General features: G+C 42.4%; 1 long non-coding RNA gene across 1 annotated transcript in view; it reads left to right on the top strand.

Annotated features, from left to right (window-relative positions):
• Positions 1–5,630, top strand: part of LOC107184086 — a 15,040-nt gene extending 9,410 nt beyond the window's left edge. Inside the window, exon 3 of the long non-coding RNA XR_001514911.1 lies at positions 5,604–5,630. This is a non-coding gene — a long non-coding RNA (uncharacterized LOC107184086). The remainder of the gene's footprint in view (positions 1–5,603) is intronic.
• The last annotated feature ends 3,085 nt before the right edge of the window (positions 5,631–8,715 follow it).

Below are 8,715 nucleotides of genomic sequence, written 5' to 3'. Positions count from 1 at the left end.
GATCCGTTTTGTCTTTTAGTTGTAGTTTTGATGTGGTTGTATGAGGCAGCAAGTACAGGTGACTACCTATGCCACCATCTTTGTTCCTCTCTCGATGTTATTGTTTTGACATTGTTACAATTATCTTCACTTTTCCAATTAGCAAACATTTGTAAAAAATAATATCCCTCAGTTTTGGTGAGGATGGAGTTATGATTTATATACTTCCAGGGAGAATAAAAATGAGTGCAATGTTTCTTGAAAAAAGGGTTCACACTCTATATTCAGAATACTACTACTAGGAATCACTCCTAAAAAAAAAAACATGAAAAATACAGACAAAGATTATCAGAAAATGGGGTCATACAAAAAACATTTATCACAGTGTACTAACAGAAACAAATGCCAAGAATATAAAAATCTAAGTTGAGAAGATGGCTAAACAAATGTATATGGTTCATATGCCTAACTACCAGAGAGCAACAAAAAAGGTTAGAGAAGTGATTACATGCATGGAAAAAGTGGTTTTCTTTTTAATTCATGGCTGTCAACTGGAACAGAGTTTATCATACTACTTTTCACATAGTAGGTGCTCAATCAATATCTAAACTGAATTGAACAACAGAATTCTAAGTGAACAAAATCAGAACTCACGTTTTCACACACACACACACACACACACACACACACACACAATGTTACACCTGAGGTGAGTGTCTCAGTTGCCTCACCCAGTTCCCTGAGTGAAGTATGGGGTCAATCAACGTGAGGGAGACCGGAACTATGGCCAAGTAACAGGAAATAACCTAGGATCCAGGTGACTGCGGAGGAAAGTCAGTGGTCGAGAAGTAGGAAGCAGTCTGGATGGGAGGCCATCCAAGGAGAGTGCCTACAGGGCTGGTGTCAGGCTTCAAATTTACTGAGATGTTAGTTCCCTTTGGTTCTACCTTATAACTTAGTTAAGTTCTTATAACTATTGCAGCCTTTCTTGGCTGTGCTAAGAGAAAGTAGGTTTAGTCCATACTTGGAGCAGAATGCTTACCATGGGAAGAATATGACTCTGGGAGCCAGCACAGGGTGACAGCCATAACCAAATAGGCACTAACACACACAGCTCTAGGGGGCTTACCTATGGCAATGAATTCAAACTTCCCAACAGCTTTGTAAGCTACACACTGTTAGCTTCCTTGGACTGATGAGGTGAGGAACTGAGGCAGAGTGAGGTTGATTTGCTCCTCATTGGTCCCCACAGTACTTGATGCTTCGGCTCCAGACAGTCTGACTTCAAACTCCAGGCACAGAGCACTATTCTCTCCCATCCCTCAGGACTTTACCACCCCATCCTCACCTGTTAGATATAAACTTGGGAGGACCTGGAGTTACTTTAATTAAGGTAACTGGCTTTAAACTGAGAACAAAATCTCAGCTGAAAGCGTAAATTTCAAATCAGAGGGGCTGGGTGCCCACTGCCAATTCACAGACTACTTGTCGCTATAAGTAGCTGAAATTACTATCTAAATTGGTGAGGATTTGCCATGTGAGTCCCAGCCCACCTCCTTCCTGCAAGCTCTCCTTTTCAATTGCACCACCAACCCTGCTTTGCTGGTAGCCAAGGTGCAACGGCAGCAGCAAGCACCGAGGTTCGCTGGGACAAAAAGGTGTACATTCAAAATAAAATATAGTGGAAGAATTTTCCCAACAGATTGAAGAGGAATCTTGCAGCTGCCTTTCTGCTGACTTTTAAGATCACACTGGCTTATGAATCATGTCATTGTCATTTAGGGCCACACAGTGAGGGAAGCAAACAAAACTCCTCAGAGTTATCACTGCCTGCCTTCTATCCTGGGAGAGGGGCCAGCAGGAACAAGCCAAGTAGGAAAAAGTACCTAAAAGTAGACACTTTAATCTGACCCATTTCTGTTGACTTCCTCCTTTGTTTGTTTTAAGTGATAGGCCTTGAGGCTTGGCAATGGATGGGGTCCTGTGATCTGGAAATCAAATATTGACAAGCAGCCAGGGAACCAGGGCAGGACACAAGGTCCAAGTTTTGATGACAGTTCCACTTCTTTGGGAAGTGGAGTGCTGACTGTAAGCTTAAATTCCAGTATAAGGCTGCATCCAGGCAGCGTTACTGCAACCCCCCAGCAACAGGGTTCTAGGAACCTTGGGAGCCAAGAGACAACAGGAGCCAATTCACAGCTCCTGCAGGTTGAATTTGGTTACTGCAAAAGACTGAATTCTGTTTTTTTGACTTGGAGAAATTTTGCAGATAATTTCTTAGTACTCATCCTAGATTCTGGAAAATTCTTACTCTAACACACACTACTTTTCTTTAACCACATTCTCTCCCATAGTGACCTTAATTTGACCTGATGCTTCAAGTCCTATTAGACTGATGACACCTAAATGTACATTGTCAGCTCCAACATCTTGCCGGAGCCTCAGAACTGGACCTCCAATTGTCCACTGACATTTCTAACTGCCATATCAAACTTAGTGTGGCTAAAACTGAACTGAGTTCTGCTGACGTCTCCCAGTTTTCTGCCTCCTTCAGTTTTTTGGTAAGTTCATGACCATTCTCCCAGTCACTTACAGCCAAAAACCTTGGAATCATAATTGATTTATTCTAGAACTACTAAAAAACAGTTCTATATGCCCCCAAAATATATCCCAAATTCATTCAACTCTCACCATCTCACAGATAGAATCAGAGTATAAGACCTCTTTTGCTCTCACCTATATATATTCTAAAAGCTTCCCTCCACAAAACATTTTACTTATTTATTTATTCATTTTTGTTAATCCTCATTCAAGGATATTTTTTTCCCATTGCTTTTCAGAGATAGTGGAGTGGGAAGAAGAGGGGAGAGAGAGGCATTGATTGGCTGCCTCCCGCACGTGCCATGACTGGGGCTGGGCATCAAACTTGCAACCCAGGTACATGCCCTTTGACCCTTCAGTGTGCAGGCCAATGCTCTAACCCAGGGGTCCTCAAACTACCGCCCGCGGGCCACATGCGGCCCACCAAAAACATTTATCCAGCACACCGGGTGTTTTTTGCCGCTGCTGTGTGCATAGGAATTTGTTCATAGTTTTTTTTTAAACTATAGTTCGGCCCTCCAACGGTCTGAGGGACAGTGAACTGGCCCCCTGTTTAAAAAGTTTGAGGACCCCTGCCTAACCACTTAGCAACATTTATTATAGAAAGTTTCAAATGTATAAAAAGTAGAGAGAATGATACAATAAACCATCATATACCTATCTCCCAGCTTCAAACATTATCAGCATTTTGCTCTTATTCTTTTTCTTTTTTCTTCTCCCACAAACACTGGTATTTTGTTTCAGAATATTTTAAAGCAAATCTCTCTTATCATGTCATTTTCAATCTGTAAATACTGCAGTATGCACCTGTAACTGATAGGGAATTTTTAAGAAACATAATCATCATACTATTGTTATATCCAACAAAATTACAATAATCTTTTTATATAGTGCATATGATCTTAAAACCCTGTTTTCACAATTGCTTTGGTAGAATCATGATCAAAACAAATTCCACATATTGCATTTGGTTAATTTTTCCTGTAAGCCTCTTTTATAACCATCCTTTCCCTCCCTTTTTATGCCCTTAATTGGGGGGGGGGGCAGTGCTGGTCCCTTGCTCAGTGGAGTTTTACACATTCTGGATTGATTGGTGACATCCTCATGGTGTCATTTAGGTTGTTTCACTGTCCCCTGCTCTTTCCTATAAGATGGTAGCTAGTTCTACAGGCTTGGATAATTTAAGCTCCATCTTTTTTTAATTGCAAGAATACTCAATAGGTGGTATTGAAAACTTCCTATTGCATCATATCAGGAGGTATAATGTCTGTAGTCCCAGTTTTAGTGAAGCTATGGCTGATCTATGGGTTTAAGAGCCTTCCTTATTTATTTTTAAAAATATATTTTTTTTATTGATTTCAGAGAGGAAAAGAGAATGAGAGAGATAGAAACATCAATGATGAGAGAGAATAATTGATTGGCTTCCTCCTGCATGCCCCACACTGTGGATCAAGCCTGCAACCTGGGCATGTGCCCTGACAGGACTCAAACCATGATCTCCTGGTTCATAGGTCAACATTCAACCACTGAGCCACGCCAGCCAGGAGAGCCTCACTTCTTTTTAAATAGACTACTATTTAGAATTCTTTTAAGCCAATATTAATTAAATGGCGTTACAATTTTAAAGATCCTGTGAAAATTCTACTTGGTAATTCAAGCCCAGAGCCTACATGGTAGGTTGGAGAATGGAGCAAAATGATTAGTTGGGACTGTTTGAAGACAAGGGATAAGAATAGAGACATGAAGATGAGGTATCTAACCACCTCTCTCACTGCTGGGGCCAGATACTGAGTGCATGTCATACGGAGATGGGCTCTTGACCTTGACTTGCATCCCTTTCTCACTTCCTCCACCCCAACCTCACCTCCACCCTACCAAGCCCTTTGTTCCGTGCTGAACTCCTGGACCAGAGTGCTCTTCCAGAAAGGGCTTTGCCAGATGTTGTATTGACTTTTACCTTCTGCGTTAAGGAGAAAATGACAGCTACTTCATACAAGGACTGAAAACTTAGTCTCATTAAGAATGGGCCAGTCATCTCTTAAACATTTTAGGAGAATGGTGAAGCAAGATCTTTTGTATGCTAACAATTTAAGAAACAATTTTCAAAAGATTTTGGTCAGGAAGAAGCTGAAGATGGGGGGAGCTGTTGGTCCTAGGTTTAGTACAGCTGTGTGCAAACTTTGGCCCACGGACCGGATCCGGCCCGTTTGAAATGAATAAAACTAAAAAAAAAGAAAGACCGTACCTTTTTATGTAATGATGTTTACTTTGAATTTATATTAGTTCACACAAACACTCCATCCATGCTTTTGTTCCGGCCCTCCGGTCCAGTTTAAGAACCCATTGTGGCCCTCGAGTTAAAAAGTTTGCCCACCCCTGGTTTAGTAGGTAGATACTGACAGATACTGAGATAGGTCTTTTTAGTTTTAGTGTCTTCTTAGCCATCAGCACCCATCCATCTACTGCAGGCACACTCCAAAAAATATATAGGCTGATGAAACTCTCCACATGACCCCCATTATTATATAGATGTCCCCCAAAATGTATACATACACTTTGAATAATTACAAAGGCAGTGTTTATTAAAATACATTTTATTTTCATTTAACAGCTTTCAATTGTTATGTTTGTATATATATTTTGGGGACACCCTATACTAGTATATCCTGTGTGTATCAAGAGGAGAGGATAGTGTTTCGAAAGGGAATAGATAGGACTTTGATGCTATTATCTTCCAATATCATATAAAGGCTCATGTGTAATTCCATAAGATCAAACAAGAGGAATACCTAAATGTATAATGCAAATATTAACAGACCTAAAGAAAGAAATAGACAGAAATGCAATAATAATAGAGGACTTTAATATCCTGTTGGGCTTAGAGGTGCTCAGGAGAGGTCAAGCTATGAACCAAGGCAGGCTGCCACTAGTGCTGGGTCTAGGGACACTTTTTGAGAGGTGCAGGGAATGCTGAGGCCAGCTGCTGCCTGTTTGAGGGATGTTATATAAGCCTGAAGCATGAGAACAAGAGAGGCCAGTTGTATGGAAAACCACTAGAATGGATAAGCAATTAGGGAGCTGCACGGTCTCAGGGAATCACCAGGGCAGGGGAAAAAATGTGAGCCAGGTTGATGGAGATTCAGATATGGTGCCCTGCCCACCAGCTCTGTGGCAGGGAAAGCTCATCAGTGGAACAGTGGAACACTGGTCTCTGCCAGCACTTTTGTCTTGGAGAAAGGTGCCCCTTCAGCTCTTGCCCTGATTCCAGGCAAGTTCTTCCCCTAATGTCCCACCTTCCTTCCAAGCTGCTGTCCTACCCATGGAGCTCAGAGGAAGTTAATCTGAGTAAGTCCATGCACAGGCCCTTTAAGAGGAACTATCTGGGCCCTGCTGGTGTGGCTCAGGGCTTTAGCATCAACCTGTGAATGAGGAGGTCACCGTTCAATTCTGGGTCAGGGCACATGCCTGGCTTGTGGGCTTGATCCCCAGTATGGGGTGTGCAGGATGTAGTCAATCAATGATTCTCTCTCATAATTGGTGTTTCTATCTCTCTCTCTCCCTCTCCCTTTCTCTTTGAAATAAATAAAGGTATATTTTTATAAAAAAGGAACTGTGTCACTCTGACACAATCCCTGCTGGTTTTTATAACCAGAAGTTGTGAGGATTTCTCTTATCAGCACTGGAACCCTGGGCTGGAGCAGGGACCCCTCACACCTCAGGGAAACCTCCACACCCAAGATATCCTCCTGATTTTAAACTGCCACACATGAGTGTGGGACCAGCCAGTTCAGTGATTCATTCTGCCACACATCTCTGCTTCTCCTACCAGTTTTGATATGTATCTTCTTTAATTCCCTAGTTGTAGGACTTCCATTTAACCAGATTTCAGGTGGTTCTGAATGATGGGTATTCTATGTTTTAGTTGTAATTTTCATGCGGTTGTGGGTGGCAGCGAGTACTACCTTTACCTACTCCACCATCCTTACCAGAACCTTAACCATGATGTTAGAAGAGGAAACAGCCCGATATGCTAAGAGAAAAAGAAAAAGGAATATGGACACTGGACTTCTTTAATTCCACATGTTATGTGTTTACAGTATTTTAAACCCTCCACATGATATATCTTTTGAATATCAAAACAACTATGTGTGATGGGCTATACAAGATATCTATATTATCTTCAATTTATACATGAACTATTGAAACTAAATACACAGTGACTCAGTTTAAATGGCATGTAAATGGCAGATCAATTTTCCAGAGATCAGGAGACAGTGGTCACTTTCAAGGAGAAAATAAAGAATCTACATTTTGCATGAGTCAATTTTATCTAAACAAATATTTTAAGTAGTATAATTAATTATAATTGGGGGTCAGATCAACATGAATTTATGAAACTTCTGAATTATAAGATATTATAAGTACAATGTATCTATTTAGTAAGCTCTAAACTAGGTTGACAAATTTTTGCTTCTTCATAGGTTCCAGAGTTAATGAATGCTGACAGTGACCTGCAGCCAAGTTTCTGGGGCATGAGATTCAGTATCTATATACCAGAATATTCTACCTAAAATGACCTCAAAGTTTATCCTGCCAACTTTACACTCAGTTCAGAAACTCTCTTTTCACTATTCCACCAGAACGGTAGTGTTAGCCTGGAATGAAAGGCATGTTGTGGTGATTTCAAGTCCTCACCTACCAATGTTTTCCTTAAATACTCCTTTATTCTGTTCATTTGTTTACCAAAATATCTCTTCATAATTAGTTAAGAGTTTAATTTCAATGTAGACCAAATCTAAATAAGTAGATATTTAGTGTTTAAGCAAGAGGCAGTGAGAGATGTGGAGGACACAGGGAGAGAGGCGGCTGCAATCATCATCATAATCACACACATCTAGACTATACTTGTTACCTCCCCACAGAAAGAAAAAGAAGAGCATACCCCAGACACATTCCCCAGACAGCTCACAGATGGCTTCAAATGGAAACCTGAAGAAGCAGTCTAAGAGTCTGAACTATGTTTATGAAATGGGCAAGTTTGGTTGAAAGCATGTTTCATGTTCCAGAATATTGCTCAAAATTATAAAAGCAATTAATTGTGAGAGACCAATTTTCTTAAAATATAATATGCATCATGTTGCTATTCTATTGAAAAAACTCACCAGAGTATGGATAAACTTCTCAGCCTAACATTCAAAACTTTCTTAGAGATGGCCCTTACCTGATTTTATGCTTGTCTCCTGCCAACCTTCCCTGGAGCACCCCTAGAATGGAGATTACCTCAAAAACAGTTTTGTATGATAGACTGGACCATGGCATTTATTTTTGTCTTAGCCACAGAGCATGTTCCCATGGCCTCCTTTGAACACATTTGGACTAAGCAACTATCATGTGCAGAGCACTGTTGTAGACTATGTCAAGGCAACCTCACCCCTGTCTTCATGGAGCCAACAGGCCAACAGGGCATGCCTAGCCCTGCAGTGCACAGAAGAGCAACCATCATATTTGTGTAGAATTAAATTGGCACAAAGATGACACCCAGAAGAAAGTTTTGCAGCCCCTCCCTTTGCAGTGTATCCCAGGACCCTCAAGAGCTTCCCTTTTTTGTCCAGACCCCATCTTGGGCTGTCCTTGTGTCCTCTCCTCTCCTCCCTCCACCACAAACTTACTAACCTTGCTCATGAAGTTACTAGAGGCCCAGTGCACAAATTTGTGTATGGGTGGGTCTGGCTGGCCCAGCCCCAATCTGGGCAGATTGGGGCCAGGCCTGTCAGAGGAGGAGGTGGCAGAAGGTTGGCCGGCTGGCCCACCCTGATCAGGGCCTGATCAGGGCTGGGCAGGTTTGGGGGAGGTACTGAGGGCAATTGGCTGGTGGGCCCCGCCCCCGTTTGGGGTGGGGGGCCAATTGGGGGTGGGGCTGACTGTGGGGAGAGGCTATGGGCGGTGGGCTGGCTGGCCTTGCCCCCAAATGGGATAGGGAGAGCCGATCAGGGGCCAGCGGCCTGGGGGAGGGTCCATGAGTGGTTGGTTGGCAGGCCCTGCCCCTGATAAGACTGCAGGGGCCGATTGGGGTGGTGGGGGCTGCAGGAGGTTGGCCGGCCAGGCCTGTCCCCTCTTGGAGGGGGGGGGGGGGAC

Source organism: Myotis davidii, unplaced genomic scaffold (assembly GCF_000327345.1).
Source record: "Myotis davidii unplaced genomic scaffold, ASM32734v1 scaffold1464, whole genome shotgun sequence".
NCBI classification, from domain to species: domain Eukaryota; kingdom Metazoa; phylum Chordata; class Mammalia; order Chiroptera; family Vespertilionidae; genus Myotis; species Myotis davidii.
The sequence above is the reverse complement of the archived record's forward strand: the minus strand, read 5'-3'. Positions and strand labels throughout refer to the sequence as shown.